The sequence below is a fragment of the Ciconia boyciana genome, chromosome 8, assembly GCF_034638445.1.
Source record: "Ciconia boyciana chromosome 8, ASM3463844v1, whole genome shotgun sequence".
In the NCBI taxonomy this organism is placed as follows: Eukaryota; Metazoa; Chordata; class Aves; order Ciconiiformes; family Ciconiidae; genus Ciconia; species Ciconia boyciana.
In genome coordinates this window covers 46,209,718-46,230,253 of record NC_132941.1, presented here as the reverse complement: position 1 = coordinate 46,230,253, position 20,536 = coordinate 46,209,718, and positions in this window count along the sequence as shown.

The window sequence follows — 20,536 nt, the reverse complement described above, 5'->3', positions numbered from 1 at the left end:
AAATATTTCCCCCTAATAGAGCTGCCCTTAATCTTGACAGAATTTATCTACCTCATTTTTCACCTTCTTTCATTATCAGGAAGATCTTAGAGCCCTGAACCTGATACTCACCTTTAAGACAATCATAAAGAGCAGGTCAGGAAGATGAATCATTGCAATTGTTCTTTTCAGCTGTGGGTGCTATTTTTTGTCCATGTGTCAAGATCTTTGTTGCTGCTTGTCTGCAATCAAAGGCTTCCTGTCACTACTTGCTTTAGTACTGACGGCAAACATGTCAGCTGGGCCTTGCATTACCCACCAGCCACCCCTTTCATAATTCAGCCTTGAACTGCCATTTGCCTCCCCACACGCTGCAGCAGCATGCACATGGCCAACTAAATTTCACTCTTACTGAAAATACCACTCTACTATCCACACCAAAGCAATACAAACATGTAAATATATACACATACGCAAGCATTTGTAATTGTGTAAATTTTCAGTAGAGTTGATATAATGACAATAACACAAGCACATCAGTAAGCAGAATGATGTAAGAAATAGGCAAAAGGCAAACCAGATGGGAGGTGGAAGGGAAGGGAAATGGTATGAACAAAAAAAGAAGCTGCCAACTTCAGCAGAACTTGACAGCAGCTTTACTTGATTAGAAAAGTTCCTCCTTTTACATGCAATGGGGTAGGAACATCTACTAGGAAGTCCAGTCCTGTTCCCCCTGAACCTCTGTTTCCATACAGACAAAGGGGATCTAAGGCTTGGCTCCACAAATGTTGATCTTAAGAAGGTTAAGCTTGTGTGAATGAAATTCAAGGCAAACAAAAAAATTCCAATGTTTCCTTACTGGAAACAGCTGTATAAAGAGAGAGATCCAGCTGAACATCTCTTGTAGGTTCTTTGAACAGGAACACAGGGCAGGACAGGTAAATATAGCATAATGGCAGCCTCATGCTTTGCACTTTCCAGTGAATGCATAAGGATGGTCAAAAAAGGAAGAATTTTTGGGAAATAGGGCTTTGAAGTGTGGACTGTGATTCCTGCTGCTGTCGCAGCACTCCATCTGACCTTCAGCAAGTCACTTAGCCCCAGTCTTTCAGTGTTTAATCTTCCCTGTTGTGGGGCATGGGGGAGAGCTGAAAGGAGAACTGTTATTAAGGATTAGGAGGTGGCATGTTACTCTGAGGTCAACACTATACAGCTGACATCAGCAGCAGATGGCTCTGAAGCCATATGAAAGGCAGTTGCACAAACCACATGAACAGACGGCATATGAGAGCAATTCTGCCAGTTTTAACTAGTCTGGGCCTGGAAGAGAGAACATTCATGCAGTGCAGCTAGGGGCCTGGAGCTGTGCTGTTCCCTTGAGGCAAAGATATCTACAAGTCCATGTAAAGCAACTTGACAAAGGTACTGTGAGACAGGGGTGGCAAAGTATTGAAGTCAGCTGGGACCTGCAGCCCTTTTGATGGTGAGCAGTAACAAAACAAGTCTCTTAATCTTTCTAGATTATTTACTGTATGTACTTGTATGGTTGTCATCACCTTTCCCAGTCTTGAAGTTGTTCAGTTTCTGTACACCTGGGAGGGAGGCAAGTAGCGCTGCCAACTTGCTTTATGGATAGGGATGGAATCCAGTGCATCTTGTCCAATGTGCACTGGAAATCTGCAGCAGAGCAGGCGATTTAATGCAGGATCTCCTGGTCATAGGTTAATGCTGAAGCAGATGGACTATTCATCCCCGAAGTTAAGCCCCCTGCTTCTGCCACATCTATTGAGGTGTTTGCACTCTGTGTTTGCAGACAGTTTTATTTTTCCTGTGGTCTGGAGATGAAAGTAGCTTTGAGCAGGACTGGAATGTCTGCCCGTGGCAATCGTGAGCTATGCAGAGTTGGTCTCTGAGGGCCAGACTTGTTTGTATGGGAGCTTGATTAAAGAGAAGTGAGAAGTTCTGTTCAAGGGAATGAAAAGCCCTTGGCTGTGTTTAAAATCGTTAGCAGAGTGTTCCTCCCTATCATGGTGCTGAGTAGCCAGAGCCCTGTCTCATTCACGCAGTAGAAGTAGCGCTTGTGCGCTTCAGGGTTAGAGTCTAACAGCAACTGTAGTAAGGGCTGGAGCTCCGTTAGTGGCAGAGAAGAGGTGTGAATGTATTATCTGAAAGCAAACTTCATATGGCTCTAAGAGGCAAAACTAAAATTCCATATCCAAGTGTTTCTAGGCAGGAAGGTTTAAAATTACTTTCCTAAAACAATTCCTAAAGACTAGGGTGTTTGCATTGATACAATGTTTGTGTTGCCAACTCAAATCCAAAACCCATAACAACATCCTGGTTTGGGTCTGAGCCTGGAGAAGGAAGCATCTGTGAATTTCAGATAAAATTCTGGACTTCTGAAGAAGGTGTATGTGGCATTGCTTCCTTGGGGTTTTTTTTAAGAAGATCTAAGTGTTTGAATTTAGCTGTTTCTCATTGTTGTGACTACTAATACTCAAAACCTATTGAATGTTACAACAACGTAGACACAAATGTCTCAACTCTGCCCTTTAGGGAACTCTAGTTTTGCTTGTTGCCTCAAGGATGTAGTGAAAGAAGCCAGCCATGTGTGGAAAGGAACATTATTAAAATGTTATTTAAAAAAAAAAAAAAAATTATAGGTGGGTTTGCATGCTCTGACAACTGCATATTCATGTCATACTAACATATGAGGCTTTCTCTAAGCAGCAATTCTGAAGTCCTTTCTTGTTTCTAAGCTAGTCTCCATGTGTGGAGTTGTCTTCATTTGCTTGTACTTATGTGACTAGTCACTGCTGACTCTCCCACAGGCAGCCTGTACGGTCGTGACCTTTCTTCTATTTAGAGTTTCAGTGGGGAAAGCTAACCACAGAGGAGCTGTATGTAATTTTTGGCAGAGTCTCAGGTCTAGCATGTACAGGAGTCTTTTTTTCCCTTTATACTTCTATTTGCAGACTCTAATAGAAGTATAAATGTTTTTTCCCTTAAATGCTTGTGTGAAAAAGGCCCACGAACATTTAGAAAGGCAGCTGGCTGGTCCAAAGTAACATTTTAGGGGAAGGGGAGTTGTAGTCAGGTGCCTGTGGTACAGTGATTCAGTGGAAAGATGCTGAGACACCACTTCTGCAGAAGTCCAATAAGAAGTGGTCTTCATCCTTCTCTGCTTACTGTGCTTCATATGGCAATCTTTGTATGGGATAGTTCAGCTTTTCTGACTAAATTTGCTGTCTGCAACTAATTCTAAGCTAAGATTCTGGTCTCTTCTTCTCCTTCATGGCTTGGGCGGGCAAGATCTCAGCTGGGTCCCTTTAAATTTAAGAACAGGATCTGTGTTTTACCTTGACCAAGCTCAGTTGTTTGCTCGTGGTGTGACCCATACAGTACATGTTTTTTTCAGACTGTTTCATTCCTTTGAAGAACTTGTTTGAGCTCAGGCCATCTATCTGCCAGGTGCCAGATCCTGAACCACTGTTTCTGATGTGTGCTGAGGGCTGGGAAAAGCCTCTTTCTTGCTATTGTGTCTCCTGTAAGGTATTTGGTTGTGAAAGGGCATGGCAATAGGTCTGCCAGGTAAGGTACAAGAATTAGACCTCATGACCTCTGCTTTCACCATGAGGCTGAGTATGTTGGTAAAAGAATTAGGCTGTGACAGGAGTTTCACAGACTGTAATTTCCTGCTCTGACGATTCTGTATGCAAAGGGTGAAGCATGTCCTCCTTGCAGTGGAGTATGGTGGAGCATTGATCTATTCAGATGCCTGCATCCTAACCTTGACCTAGAGAGCTGTTCTGCTTCATATATCTTAAGGAATATGAATCAATCAATAAATTCAAAATGGGAGACTGTCCGAGAGGATGCTATGAGGAAAGAAGGAGAATTTGGATACATGTGGGGGAAAAGCATCCTAGCTTTTGTTTCTTAAGCTGTATGCCTAGTCCCAGGTGGCCATTGTCTCTCTTCTTTACTGAAAGACTGCCTCAGTTTCCCAGTTCAGTGAATTGCTTCTCAGAAAGCCACAAAATCCTTCCCAACACATCTCTTTTTATCCTTTTTGCTTTGCAAATCAGCATATGATTCATGAGTGTGTCTAGGCCAAGAAACAATTAATAGCAAGAAAAAGTACTTCCTTGGCTCCCAGCTTACTCTTTTCCCCAGATTAGCGAGGATTTAGGAGGCGCACATTCTGTGTACGCTAAATCAGTTCTGCAGAAACCACGTCATACCATCGTCCTGCTCTTATCTCTGAGTTCCACGGACAGTCAATCTCAGCTGCTCAGTGCAGGCTGCCAGCTTTAGCTTGCCAGTAGGTACTGAAAGCCACATAAGCGTGGAAATGACAGTGACACAACGGCTAAGATGTTATCTCTGTAGCAAAGCCAAAGGCAGTTTCCATGGTGATGGAGAAGCTCCAGGCTGCTAGTGATGCAGCTGCTGTGTTGGACAGGATCAGTAGCCGTTTTATACGGAGGCTACTCCAATAAAGCTTTTATGTGTTTATGTGGCCCTCATTGGGGGCCATGTGGCCTGGTTGTATCCAGCTCTGGAACATAAAATGAGGGGTGAGGGGAAGATTTAAACTGAAGTGGGTGCTGACCTAAAAAGAAAATGGGAAAAGAAGGGTGAAAATGTAAGTCTTGGAGTATCCACAAGTGACAGATGTATATGACAGCTTGAGTGCATTTGATATTCCGTGCATTTGATATTCTGGTCAGTACTTTCCTGAGATATTGCATGCAACGTTAATAGCTCTTAAAGTTCTTATTTCAAGTGGGAGAGTCAGATTCGTATCACCAAGTCTTAACTCCTCTTCAAAACGTTCCTTCTGAATTGGATCCAAAATCAGAATGGGTCTCTTTTTCTATATTGAGACTAGAAATTCCCAGGGACTTGGGGAAAGCGGATGATCTTGCAACTTCTGCATCTCAAGTACTAAAATGTCTTACGATTCACTTGGTCCCCCTTTTGGGTAATAATCTCTCAATACCTCCGCACAGGTATGTGGAATTCATTTCATACTCTTCCTGTAGGGTCTTTCAGCCTGTGCTTTCACTTTGCTTATTGCTGGGACAGTGGGTACAACATCTCCAGGTTCTCACACTGGAAATCCACATTTTGCACTTCTTCTTTGATCTTCTACCAACCTGTGCTTTGTGGGTGCTGCAGCACATGAGTAGGAACTGTGTGTAAAACTGCTCAATTAAAATAATCATTTGATCATTTTGACCCAGACTTTTGGTGGCTTTAAACATTGGTTGCTCTCTTCTCAACTAGGCGCTAAAAGAGATTTGTATTCTGTCTTTCAGGTGGTGCGGGTGACCGGGAAAAGATGCCTGTCAATCATGAGGCTTTCCTGCTCATGGCTAATTCCCAGAATGAAATGGAAGATTGGGTGAAAGCCATCCGACGGGTTATATGGGCTCCATTTGGTGGAGGTATTGCAAATAGCTCACATGCACATAAATTAAAACATTTGCCTCAAGGTAAAACATATTCTTGTGATACTAGGATATGTGTAATGCTGTAAAATCACTGAGATGCCTAGATAAGCTCTTGATTGTCTGAAGTGTTTTGCAGCAAGGGGATTGGGTTGATTTCTTTTTTTGCCAGGGGGTGGAAGGGAGTGGGAGGGGAGGGCACATCCAGACTTTATAACTGACTCTCAGTCAGAAATGGGTGGTGATAATAAACATATCACTATTGTCAGCATTCAGTTTTTTACAGCTAATTATGAACTATTCTGTGAACCTTTCTTATCCTTATGGACATAAAGGAGTGTGTCCAGTTACCTCAATTTCCTACCACAAGGGCAGATGCCCATCTTTAACCTCTGTACAGCCAGAGGCAGTAAAACTTTTCATCTAGCTAATGTAGGGCCCAGTTGAGAAGACAAAGCTTCCACTGGCTTCAGTGGGGGTGTAGCCTGAGGAAGAACAACAGGGTCAGGCTGAGTGAACACCTGTAAGATAATACAGCTGTTGACAATCTCTGTAGTTAAAATGAACAAAAAATCTAGACTCTCAGTGTTGATATTATACCACAATCTTCAAATTCTCAAGTCAGTAGATTAGATAGGAGGTGTTTTTGTGGTTTAGCATAGAACAAAGATTCATGGATGTTTTCTTCTGAGTTCACTGTTGGTGACAGCAGCTACTGACTTGGTACTGGACGCTCTACGCTTTGAAGTGACTTGTGAGCTACTGATGGAGTTCATGCAAATAGTGGTATCATATGCAGATAGTGATATCGACCTCTTTTGAGGGGTACAGAGAAAAAAGTGCTAGATAAGGGTTAGGTAATACAATTACTTTTGCTGAAATGAAGTTATCAGTTTTCCTGGATCTAGGGGGGAAAAAGCGACCTTGATGCAGTTGAGGGAGGCTCAAATACTGCAAGGTCACTAAGAAGACCCAGTGTTTGTTAGTAACTTTTATCTTGTGGGTTTTTTTTTTTCTTTTAAATGACTCTTACAATTTTGAGTCTCTAGCAGCATTTGGTTTGTTTGGAGGAGCTACAATCTCTACTGATGATGTAAATGTTTTCCTAGGTCCTTTCACTCAGCAGAAAGGGTGTGTATGTACAAAAGGCAGGTTGTACCTGATTCTGAGAGGTTGCATGCAATGCTGTTGTGCTGTGGGCATAACAAGCCCTTTTCACTAGTAGAAACTGATCTACCATGATTTCTCCTCCAACATGAGTATGTGCTTGTTTTGCTTTCCTTCGGAAGTCCAGTCCACAGTGAAGGGTCTTCCAGACTCTGAGCTTAGTGCAGGTCCCTGCAGTTCCTCCATCAGAAGTCTCAGAATCTCAGAGATGGTATTTCTATGTCCATTTGTAGTGGACCTTATAGTGTGTATTTTACAGCTTTGCTATGTGCATCAAATAAATACTGTGAGGAAAAAGGAGACGTTCAGTCACGACAAATGGTACACGTTCCAGCAACAGCCTCCTTCTTTAGGGCATGATGTTGTCAGCACTGCTGGTATCAGTGCAAATTTGGCTTCTTTTTTGTTAGTGTTCATGTTCTGTCAGTCTCTTGGAATAGTTCCAGAGCAAGCATCTTTTTTTAAGTATTAAAATAATAAATAATTAAAAATCCTAAGATTTTAAAAACAAAAACATGAGGATGGCATAAAGGTAGGGATGGATTTCTTTTTTTTGTTTCTTTATGGGGGCAGTATTGTCCTAATTAATCTGCTCTTTTTCTGTACCTCTAAACTTCTCTGCAAAGCTATCGGATAACATTTTGTTTTTCTTTTAAATGAAGCAGATACTCTTACTCTTACATTTGATTCCAGGAACTGGGGCTTTATGAGATATCAAAAAAAACATAGAATGAAATCATGAGACTGTGGGAGCAGGGCAGCACAGCGGGGAATAGAGCAGCGCATGGGGGGAATATAGCAGCTGCTGTTTGTTGCTATTTTCACATACTGCAGATTTGATCTGGTTCCATCAATGTCACTGTAAAGGCTGCTTCGGCTGTTGGTGAGAGCTGGCTTAAGCCATGTAGAAGAGAAGCACTGCCGTTTGCAGAGTTGGAAAGAATTGCAATTGTGTATTGATTTTTTTCCTCTATCTGTGGATAAAAACTACCAAAGAACATGGGCACATCCTGGGCAGTCACCTGGCCTGAGCTCTCTGCGCTAATACTCAAATACGTCAGTCTAAAGCTAGCTTGGCTATGTCTGCTTTGTAGTCCAAGCTGCATGAACAGATTCTTATGCTACGCTTTCATCACTTCTCTGAGCTGACTGAAGTGCTAGATGCTGTCAGGAGTGGTCTTTTCCCCCCTTGTAACCATGTGTTCCCACCACATTTCATTCTGGTAATACTAGTGGTTATGCAGCTGTGAGGTAGGAAATGACCTAGCAGGAAAAAAAGGGGGGGAGGAAAAAAAGGGGGATTAGTTTGTAGGTGGATTGGCTCCCTGGCCCTGCTAACCATGCAGCTGCAGGACTAGTAGTTCCAACACAGTGCAGACAGTAGGGAGAGATGATGAGGTGAAGGAGAGATGATGGGGTGGAAGAGGGCATGCTCGTTCATTCTGACTGCAACCCACACTTAAATTGGCTTAAAGAAACCGTGGAGCTGCATCCTCAGTCTCTTTGCACTTCACAAAGTATTTATAGGAATGTCAATAACTAGGAAATAGTTAAGATGTTCAAACTGTTGTTTCCAAATGGTTTTAGCCAGTTTGGGGAAATTATCAAACCTGCTCCTCCTCCATCTGAATCAGAGCAGGGCAATTTCTCTGAATGAAATCCCGGCTTAGCTCAAATGTGGGAGGACAGTAAACATAGCTGTCTCTGTGTTTTAACTGAGTATTTTGAACTCTGCTTTGCTACCACCACTAATTTGAGAGCCAAGTCTTATCTATCGACACTTTTTAATATATGAAGCTAAAGGGACGGGGGGAGGAATTAAAAAGCAGGCTTCATTATTAATATGTAAATATCCAGCCCTGGAGAAGGTTGATATGGTGTAAAAATGAATTATGCCAAGATAAAAGGGGAGGCTTAGCCACACTTTAATTTTTGCTGATGTACTGAAGAAACATAAATCAAAAAGGTTGAGGGTATCTTCTTACGTGTTGATGCGGGCATATGAATTGTGTTTAAAGGTGAACAGCAAAGGCTTCTTAAAATAAAACAGAAAACTCCCCAAAGCTGGTGAGGATCCCAAATTATTAATAGGAGACACATTCAGGCTTAAAAGCCATATGGAATGTGTACTTTGAAATACACTTCAAATGTGGCCTTAAAATAAAATCCTAGAGTTCCTAAGTCTTTTGAAGAAGAGCTGTCTTGTTTATGGGGAAAATAATTTCTAATAAGTTTCCCTGAGTTTCAGGCTCCTGAATTCTTGAGTCTAGTCCATCTCATTTGGAGCAGAAGTTTTTGTAAACTGAGATTTGAGAGTACTCTGTATGTTTTGATTATGTCTGTAAGAATAGAGTTTGTCACAGTGGCTTGAGTGAGTTTTGGAGCACATTCTGATAGAGGGTGATTAAAACTGTACCCTATGATCCTTCTTACCTCCATGACAAACAAGTTTTGCTGTGAGTTTACACCACTAAAAGTTTATCTGAAGAGTCCCTCTGTGCCCCACAGTCATGCTGTTCTGCAGCTGCTCTTTCATGTGGAGTGCTTGTAGCAGTGCCATAGTGCTAAATGCAAAGGGTTTGTGGACATAGGCTCGGGTGAGAGTGAGCCTGCCAGTGTCCTCTGAAGGTGGATGCATTGAAAGAGTTCGGTGTAGTTGGGGGGAGAGGAGGTCATTCCTCACTGTACATGTATGGTGGGGCTGTACTTCTAGTCTGAAGAAATACAGCTACTTTAAGGAAATCCCTTTCCATCTGCTCGCCTCTCAGTTGGTGTGCCTTCCTCATTTTTGTCTTGCATCAGATGTAAAATGTTGTGTGTCTAGGACTGAATTTTGGGCCATGGGGTACAAAAGCTGAGTTTTTTGGTGCCTGAGTTGAAAGCCGAGTGGTATAACTCTCTCTCACAGTTCAGCACATGACCAACCCTGCATGGGGACAGAATCATTCTGTGTTAATCTTGTGTTATGTTTGTGTTTGTTTTCTTCTGTTTACATATTTTTTCTTGCCATGAGCAGTTCCTTACTCCTCTGCCAGAAATGCATGTCACAGCCCCTTTCTTTCTCCATTACTTTATCCTAATTTCTCCTCTTCCTCATCCCAAGCTTTCATCAGTTCCTTGTGATGGAGGGGAGGTAAAGCAATTGGAAGGGACGTGCTTCCCTTAGGCAAACATGGAGAGCTTTACCCTGTGACAAAGTAATTGTGCTGTAAGAGCTCCACAAGTGGTTTCTCCATTCAGGAGGAATAGTCACTTTTTAACTGGTGGGCTCTGAAGAAGTATCCACTGAGGAAGCCACTCTACTATCATTAATTCCAGTCCTCTTCTCCATATAGATAAACCATGATGTGTGGATTCTTTCTTCTTCTGCCAGCAAAACAGTGCAGAGAATGTTTTTGCTGGCAACCAGGGCCCTGTGCAGACCATGTCTTGTATTATGGGACAGCTGCAAACTAGGGGACAAGTAACAGAATCATAGAATAGTTTGGGTTGGAAGGGACCTTTAAAGGTCATCTAGTCCGACCCCTCTGCAGTGAGCAGGGACATCTTCAATTAGATCAGGTTGCTCAGAGCCCCATCCAGCCTGACCTTGAATGTTTCCAGGGATTGGGCATCTACCACCTCTCTGAGCAACCTGTTCCAGTGTTTCACCACACTCATTGTAAAAAATTTCTTCCTTATATCTAGCCTAAATCGACCCTCTTTTAGTTTAAAACCATTACCCCATGTCCTATCACAACAGGCCCTACTAAAAAGTTTGTCCCCATCTTTCTATAAGAAAGATGATCTTTCTGATCTTTCGGCCCCCTTTAAGTACTGAAATGCTGCAATAAGGTCTTCCTGGAGCCTTCTCTTCTCCAGGCTGAACAACCCCAACTCTCTTAGCCTTTCTTCACAGGGGAGGTGTTCCATCCTTCTGATCATTTTTGTGGCCCTCCTCTGGACCCAATCCAACAGGTCCATGTCTTTCCTGTGCTGAGGACTCCAGAGCTGGATGCAGTACTCCACGTGAGGTTTCTGAGGAGTAATTTAATACCTGGTTCAGTGTCATTATGGGTAATGGAAGAACAGCCCTACATAACCCTAATTAGGAATTCTGTTTTAGTTTAATAGATGTCTTTCAGATAACATCTGCATGACAGCAAAACATGACTGTTTTGAAGGGTCAGATATTGGTATTAGATGCATGTCCACCAGGATGCCAGACTGTTTAGGAGCTAGGATGTGATTTTAAGTCTTGGGAGTCTGAGGTTTAATTTCTCCACCTGTAAGATGGGGATTTTTCAGTAAGAGCATCATGAGCGTAGAGTCATATCAGTGAATTTAAGATGCTAAGATACCACAGTAATGAAGAAGAGGGAGGTGGCTTCTCTTATCTGCCCAGTGTGAAGAAAGGAGGTTTCTGCTCCCTGTCTTGCTAGAGGCCTCCTTCAGCGTGACAGTCTCAAGTAGGATTCCTGGCAGGGCCAAGAGGAGTCCCTTCACTAGGTGGCAGGGTGGGCTTCCCTTGTGCAGGCTTCCCTTTTGCAGGTGTGTGGGGAGTGACACTGGGTGTTTGTTGTGCCTGTGCCATTATCTCTGCACAGAGACAGCTGGCGCCTGATGCAGCTTATCAGTGTTTGCTCTTCAGTGTTGTCTCATGTTGGGAGATGGGCCCAACCAAGGGAAGAGAAAGATGATGGGGGTTATGAGTTCAGATATCTGCCCAGGACTAGGCGACACATGAATCATCTGTGACGAGGTGCTGGTTAGCCTTACCCCAGACAAAGGTATCACAAGCAGAGGGTACACTTGTGGATATTGAAACTGAGACACAGAGTAGAACTAAAGTAAGTTAGGAGTGGATCTTGCTGCTGAAACTGCTTACAACAGATAAAGTTTTAAGATCTGTTTCTGAGATCTGATTAAGTTATTTTTTCTAATTTATCTCTGTCAGATATATCTGGAGCTTCTATTACTGCTTTATGACCAACATATTTTACCATCATGATGCAGCCTTGGGTAGGGAAAGGCTATCGTCCTCATTTTTTGTAAAGGAGGAATCTGAGGTATTGAGCAATCAAGTAACTTGCCTGAGGTCACAATGACTATCTGTAAAAGAGCCACTCTGAAGGCATCGTTCAGCAAGGCAAATAGAAGGATCACAACCCTGGACCTCAGGAGAGCAGACTTTGGCCTTCTCAGGGATATGCTTGGAAGAATCCCTTGCGATACAGTCCTGGAGAGAAGGGAGGTCCAGGAGATCTCATTGATTTTCAAGGATTACTTGCTCCAAGTTCAGGAACAGTCCTCCCCCATGTGCAGGAAACAAAGCAAAGGGGGCAGGAGGCCTGCACGGATGAACAAGGAGCCCCTGACAAAGCTCATACCTAAAAAGGAAGTATAGAATAAGTGGAAGCGGGGACAGGTGACCTAAGAGGAATATAGAGAAAGTGTCTGAACATGCAGGAATGGACTTAGAAAAGCTAAAGCCTACCTGGAGTTGAATCTGGTGGGGGCAACAAGAAAGGCTTCTTCAAGCATATCAACAACAACATGAAGACCAGGCAAAATATGGGCACCCTACTGAAAGAGGCAGGAGACCTGATGACAAAGGGCATTAAAAGGCCAAGGTATTTAATGCCGCCTTCACCTCAGACTTTACTGGTAAGATTTGTCTTCATCATTCCCTAGCTCCTGAAGCCAGTGGGAAAGCCTGGAGCAAGGAATACTTCTCAGTAGGGGATGATCAGGTGTTGTGGTTTAGCTTCAGTCGGCAGCTAAGCACCACACAGCTGCTCACTCACCCTCCCTGTGCCTCCCCCACACCCCCGGTGGGATGGGGGAGAGAATCTGAAAAGCACAAGTAAGAAAACTCGTGGGCTGAGATAAGAACAGTTTAATAATTGAAATAATAATAAATTTTAATGAAAAGGAAAATAACAAGAGAGAGAGGAACAAAACCCAGGGAAAACCAAACAAACAAAAACAACAAGTGATGCAACTGCTCACCACCCGCTGACCAACGCCCAGCCAGTCCCTAAGCAGTGATCGCTGCACCCCGGCCAACTTCCCCCAGTTTGCATACTGAGCATGATGTCATATGGTATGGAATAGCCCTTTGGCCAGTTTGGATGAACTATCTTGGCTGTGCCCCCTCCCAGCTTCTTGTGCACCTGGCAGAGCATGGGAAGCTGAAAAGTCCTTGACTAGTGTAAACATTACTTAGCAACAACTAAAACATCAGTGTGTTATCAACATTATTCTCATACTAAATCCAAAAAACAGCACGATACCAGCTACTAGAAAGAAAATTAACTCTATCCCAGCTGAAATCAGGACATCAGGTTAGGGAACATTTAAAGAAAATGGATATACCTAAGTCCATGAGACCTGATGGGATGCATCCACAAGTGCTGAGGGAGCTAGCCAATGTGTGAGGCCACTCCTGATAATCTTTGAAAACACATGGTGATTGCGGGAGGTCCCTGAAGACTCCTATCTTCAAGAAGGGCAAGAAGGAGGACCTAGGGAACTACAGGCTGGTCAGCCTCACCTCTGTTGCTGGGAAGGTGGTGGAGCAAACAAATGCAGAAATCATTTCCAAATATATTAAGGTCAAAAAGGTGACTGGGAGTAGTCAGCATGGATTTGTGAAGGGGAAGTCATGCTTGACCAACTTGACAGCCTTCTATGATGAAATGGTGGATGAGGGAACAGCAGTGATGATTGTTTGTCTTGACTTTAGCAAAGCTTTCAGCACTGTCTTCTGTAATATCCTCATTTACAAATTCATGAATTACAGACTAGATAAATAGACAGTGAGGTGTATTGAAAACTGGCTGAACTGCTGTGCTCAAAGGATTGTGATCAGCAGCCCTAAGTCCATCTGAAGGCCAGTGATTAGTGATACACCCCAGGGGCTGACACTGGGGCCAGTATCATTTAACAGCTTCATTAATGACCTGGATAATGGGACAGAGTACACCCTCAGCAAGCTTGCAGACGATATTGGGAGGAATGGTTGGTGCATCAGATGGTTGTGCCATCATTCAGAGGGACCTCAACAAGCTGGAGAAATGAGTAGACAGGAACCCTGTGAAGTTCAACAGAGTCCTGTCCCTGGGGATGAATAAACCTAGGCAACAGCACACGCTGGGAGCTGACCAGCTGGAAAGCAGCTTTGCAGAGAAGCACCCGGGATGCTGTTGGACAACAAGCTGAACATGAGCCAGCAATGCACCCTTGTGGCAAAGAATGCCAACAGGTTCCTGGGCTGCATTAGGAAGAGCATTGCCAGCAGGTTGAGGGAGGTGAGCCTTCCCCTCAGCACTAGTAAGACCACATCTGGAGTGCTTTGTCCAATTTTGGGCTCCCCAGGACAAGAAAGATGTGGGCTTACTGGAGTGAGTCCAGTGAAAGGCCACTAAGTTGATTAAAGGATTGTGGCAAGTGAAATACTAAGAGAAGCTGAGAAGGCTGGGATTGTTTAGCCTAGAGAAGAGAAGGTTCAGAGTGGATCTTATCAGTGTGTATAAATACTTGATGGGAGGGTGTAAAACTCAAGCATGTCAAGGGCAAAAGGTGTTCCTTACTGACTTTTGAAGATCCTACCTTTAGCAGTCGGATGGCTGCTCCACTTCTAAAATTCATAGCTTTCACATCTCTTCAGTTCATTCCTTGCGTATATTTCAGCTTTAAAGCTGCTGGCTAAAGGCTTTAAGTGACATTCAGTACCAGTGCCCAAGCTTATCTGGGTTCTCAGTGGAGACCATGCAGTAGCCTGGTCATCGCAGAGTAGAAGTGGGTATTCTCAGAGTACTGTGTCAGGGCTTGTCAGAGGGGCAAGTCCCCCGCTACTGGTTTCAAAAACCCCAGGCAGCAGCATGAGTTCTGCACTGCAATGCTGTATCTCCAGCTGTCATTAACCAGCTTAGTTCCAGTGGCTTCTGCAGGATGATGCAGTCTGGCATCAGGTGAATGAATTTGTAGTACCTTGTCTGTTAGCGTGGACAGTCCTGGGCACCAAACAGCAGGCATCCAGAGCTGGGGAATGACAGGCAGCTAAGCAAGAATCCTTCTTGGTGCCTCTGCTCAACCAAATAGCAGACAGAGAAAAACTACAAATAGAAGTTACTTATGTTACATTTGCAGGTGAGCAAGGTAGAGCTTTTAATGGGATTTACTTGATGAAATGTCTTTTGGTTGGGAATTGCTGATTTCATAAAATTAAATGTCACATGGGGATGTTTCCATTTGGATGAAACTTGTGCTAGGAAAGGTTTTTCAAGCTCAGGGTAGAATTTTTAATACAAGCTCTGCCCTGAATTGGTCTTGTACTCCAGAGGTTGTGCAAGCAATTAAGATGTAAAATCTATCCAACTTAAGCCCTTTCCTCAAAAAAAAAAAAAAGACTTTGAAAAGGGTCTTGAAAAAGAGAAGATTGCAGAAGGGTCTGATGGATAAAATTACAAATGTAAGGAGGATTTGAACAGTGCAGAGTCATGAAGTTTGAACCAAGAAAAAAAGTGTTTCTTGCAGTGCACAATTAAATTATGAAACTCATTGTCACAAGATGTTGTGGAAACAAAAATAATAAATGGATTCAAAATAGAATTAAATGGGTTCATAGAAGACAAGTTCACCTGGGCTATCAAAGAAGAAATTCTGGAGGGAGTCATTAGCTTTGTATACCTTGTATTGCTAAGAGCAATCCAGCTTTAGATAAAATACCGTGAGGCTTGCGTTTGCTTCAATAACAGATTGTTTTCCTCTTCAGCTGGTAAGGGCTATGGAGAGGTGATAGTGGCTATGCATTTGTTACATTGTTGGTGGCTACTGCCTGCAGCACATAGTCTGACCAGTACCACCTCGTACACTGGTGGTTTCTCAGTGAGACCATTCCTGTAATCATTAGATTCATGCTTGATGTTTGAAAGCTGACAGTCTTTAAAACACTGATGGTTCTCACTGCGCGTCCCGGCAGTGTATGATTAATGGGACAAACATGTTCCTGTGGTGTTTCTCAGCTTGCAGGCAAGTATTTTAATTTCTCTGCATTAGTCCTTTGATGAATGTTATGAGGATATGTGCTTACTGAAGGGGAATGGTAGCCTGCTCCTTGCAAACTGCAATTTTAACCATTTAGGAGCTGAGAACAAAGAAATTCACCCTGTCTCTCTTTTCCTATTTCCTTCCTAAAGGTTACCCTTCTACCCCCCACAGTTGCTCCTTTTTTCTTCTCCTCCATCATCACGTAATCAGTCTTGTAATTTCCCCTTCCTGTGTTCTGAGTTGCAGGTAAGGGAACATTCAGCCCTTGACCTCTTCTAGAAGTGTTCCTGAAAGGCTAGCAGATTTACTGAAATGTTTTATCCATTTTACAAATTGGAGCTAAATGCCATCCCCTTCCCAAGCACAGCCGGTCAGGTTCAACTGTTGCTAGAACTTAGACCGTGACCTTTATGCTTGGGTGGTAAAGGTATAAGTTATGCTTTATATTGACTGAGAATTTTAGGTGGATAAAGGTAAATGTGTGGGAATTAGCTAACAGATTTTCATCATTGATTGAGTCTGAGGAAGCAACAAAGTGAAACCATGTACAATTTACCTGGTAGCAAGTTTTACAATTGCAGGTTACAGACTGACAGAGGTATTTATGATGAAGTTTGATTTGGATAAGCACCCATGTGTTCAATGTTGATCCTGTCTGCTTCTCAGTGACTGATTGTGCTTAGGTTATCAGCCTCTCAGGCTTGGGATATGGGAAGGTTTGAGGACATAAGCTTGTTTGGTTTTCTGAATGGATAAAAGGGGCTGGTCTTCTAAATTTTGATTGTGAATCTAGATCACAGGCCCTGCCAAGTTCCAGGATGGCCAGAAATCCAGGTGTCTCATTTTATTCTGTACTAGAGATGAGGATCAGCAACAGGTTTCAGACTCCGTGATCTTTGCATTTGAACCCACAGCTGGAATTCTCATCCTTCTCTAGTGATGAGACACTGGTGGCAACAATTATACTATGTCATAACTATATTTTACTTACTAACACCCAGAATTTTTGTAAAACTTTTCTGTGTGGTGGGGGCATCAACATGCAGTGCACTTGAAAGAGAAGATCTGCTGGTCAGATGCTTTCTACAGATGTAGCTTCAGCCAAATCTATGGAAGCTATCTATTAAATGTAGACAGGCATGTGCAAGAGTCAGTAAATAAAAAGTTCTGTAAAAGATGTTCTTATGTTGTGGGGAGAAAGAAGTTTTCCAGGGCACGTTTGTCTGGATCACTGCTTGCTAAAAGGCATTTTTTGTTGCTCTTGATGTTTTGTTCTCTAAATGCTTTATTTTGTTTAGAGAGAAATAGAGCAATAAACACAGGAGTTTGGCTCTGGATTCTGAATGCTGTGGTTAAGTGATGTTTAGGTCTGTTTATCATCTTTTCTCTGTGAGCAAACAGTTACAATCTCAATTTAGAGCATAAACTGGTCAGAGTCCATGGCAAGGTAATTTACAGTGCTGCTCAGTCAGTTCCTTTCCTGGCATATTTTAGAGAGATGGGACGACACCTCACACAGGTTAGGCAGAATCCACTGTGATAGAAGGATGAACGTAGCTATTTGCTAACCTTTTAACTCAGGGTGAACTGGTTTATCAGTCAGTAAGCAGAAGCCTGTTTATTCTCAAAAGATTTCATTTTACCAGTAAAGGTTGAGACCCCAGCCCAGAGCGGGGGTGGGGACGACATAATTTTGTTCAGAGAAGGGTCTGTCCAAAGTGTTTGGAGAGGGAGGAAACTGGAAGGGAAATTTTCTGTACAGGGGACATACTGTTGAAGTCTTTCCTGCTGGGTTCAGCCCTGTGACTGATCACCTGTAGCTGTTTAACTGCCAGCCTTCAACAGATACAAGGAGACGTTCAAGTGCCCATGTTTGCCTGGGTTAAAAAATGAGTCTGTACAACACTCACCTTACTTGAAAGTTAGGGAACTTCAGCACTGATTCTAACTGTGATACTAGGCCCTTTCTGTACAAATAGACAAAGCAGTTTCCTAGATCTGAGCTCCCTCAGACAGGTCCGCTTGAGTATACCTGTATATTAGCTAATACTCTGTGTAAGCCAGTGTCTAAAAATACCCACACCCTATGGGCACTTGCTAGAGCTGTGCAAGCCAACAAGTTTGCTCACAGAGATGAGGAGAAATATTTTCTGAGTTCATGTGGGTTCACCATTCCTGTCTGTTGCAACCAGATTCAAGACTGAATTTGACCTGAGTTAGATGCCAAGCCTGAGACATGCCTGGATTTTCAGAGGTTGTGTGAGCTGTAGTGAACTTCCCAGCCAGTCTCAAGGCTTGTAATGACATGTACAGGCAGGATGCTTTCTCCATGTTCTGGTACCTGCAGCAGAATAACTGCGATGGTGCTAGCTCATGAGAGCATTACGAGGACTCTCTCCATACAATGACAGCAGGAAAGAAAATGCCTCCAGCTCCCCAGCAGCAAGTTAATGTGAGATTTACTCGCTAAACAGTTTTAGAAGCCTAAGTTCTTCTTTAGGAAAATAAGAGCTGCCCAGTGGTAAACTTCTCTACAGCTAAACAAATTCACACCAATGGGGAAAGAGGGAGTTCAGTCTCCATTACCCCTTCTCTCCTTGGCACATGTGTATGAGGAGATCTCCAGGTGAAAATTTTGATGGTAGTTTATATGCAATGTGGCCAGCTCTCTGGATTTCATTGCTATTCTTGCAGTATCAAGTATACGTCTGGAGTCTGCAGCCCCTACAATCCAGTGATTATGTGTGAATCTCGGATTTCGTTTTTGAGAAATGTGGTTAACAGAGAAAGCAGGATCCAAGAGTGACCTGGAAATTCAAAACACAGAAGACAAATAAATAAATAAAATAGTGATTTTTATTCCGGTCTTATCGTATTCTGTGGTCTAAGTCATGATTTTTAACACAGTGCTTTGAAAGGGATTGAGAATTTTTTCATATAAGGAGATAGGTGATAAGTGTGGAGTGTGTAGATACGCAACACAATGTTGCATTCTTCTCACAGGACACCTATAACTGCAGAGCTGCCATGTGCAGGGAACAACACTGAAGCAGCTGCCATTTTATGCTTTAGTTGTGATGCTCATGTGAGCAAGCATGTGCTCCTTCTCTTTTTTTCTCTCACCAGAGCGTTGTGTTTGCTCTTTCTTTGGAGAAGAGTTTACATCGTCTTCGTCATCTCTCATACAGCTCACAGTATTATAAGCTATGCTGAAGTCTAATATGCTTTGAGTCATGATGTACCCTTGGCTGCAGAGAGGCTGTGAATTTCACAGGTTAATTGTACTTTGGGTATAGCAACATCCATGTTAAACAACATGACTTTCTATTTCATTGCATACCTCCTTGTTCTTGTGTTTTGAGAGATGGAAAACAGAAATGGAGAAATGAATGGAATAATAAAAGTCTGCATTTGCTATCTTCTGGGCTCCGATCCCAAACGTTGAGTCCCAGGCTCCATAACGTTATTAGCAGACGTGACACATTTTGAGGCATTGTTCCAGGGAACAGTGCCAAAAATCCTGATTGTGTCTCAGCCATTCAGAAGAGGATTGGTCCTGCTCACTAGTCAGCACTGTGGGCAGGCTCTCCCTAACCTGCAGTCTGCTGTGTTCACCACAAGGGAAGAGAGGATAATGAAAGGGTAAAGAATACCTAGAATCTCATTTGTACCTTTTGTTTAAAGATCTCCATCAGTTTCCAAATATTATTTAGTGGGCTTTAAATACTGTCTAGTGTATTGTCTGGGCCTTTGGTGTCTAGTTGTGCAGTACCTTGCTACTCAAGGTATACCTTGAATAGCTAAGGAATACCTTACTACCTTGCCATTCAAGAACTGGAGATTTTGATCCTGGTACTGCCTTATCCTGTAGTGAGACACAGTCATTTCTTCAGGAGCTTTTGATCAAAACAAAGAATGTAGAGACAGAGTTTGATGTCAAGTTTCCTGAGTTGTGGGACAACACTGTCTCTGTAACAGGAATCTCAGAGCTTGACTACTGGGTCAGTATCTTGACTGACATGTGTGTTCAAACTGAGCCACAGTGTAGCTAAGAAAGTGGTGGGCCACTAAATTCAGATGAGTGTGGTCTATACAGTGACCACAGACATATTTTAATAAGAGAAGCAGATGAGCAGCTGCAGACAGGGAAATGAAGTTAGCAAAACTTTATAAAATTCCCCAGCAGCTTGGTGCAGAGGTTTTGAGCAGTGATTGCTGCAGATCTGCAGTCACATGAGTGCATTTTGTAAATGGGATGGAGGGCTGACCTCTGTATAACTGCATGTGGCATTGTGTGATAAGGGTTTTTCTTCACTACAGGCTTCTTACCCTGCAAGCAGGAGCCAGGTGGGGTGAATGTTTTTCTGCAAGTGAGTTCTCGGGATTGGTTCACATGTAAGGAGCTTGTAGTTCTTTCCCCTACCAGTTATTCAGCTGAGCTATTCATCATCAGGCAACTTCTGTGTAAAGGGCTAAAGCAGAGGCTGTAAGCACAAAAAAGCTGCACAGGTCAACAACTGTAGCTTTTCCTAAGCTGTGTAAAACTTTCCAACATGTCCCAGAGCTGTGGAGATACTCTCAGAGCACACTAAGGCTAAGGTGGGGGGATGTTCCCCTCCAAAATGAGGTTTCTGCTTCTGGTGCTTTGCAAGCAGATCAGAGGCCAGACCAGGGCACCAGGTTGCCTGCAGCAAAACTAACATTGCCTGTATCAGGAAGGGATCCAGAGCGTGGCATGCAGACAGCAACTGTTGCTCAGCTTTTCCAGCTATCTAGAATAGATCTGACAAGCAATTAGAGCATGAATATATTACAGAGCCGATGGGGGATGCCTTTGTTAAAACTTGTGACCCATACTTAGCTGCTGTTTACATTGGCGGCAGCTTCGAGGGTGGGCAAGA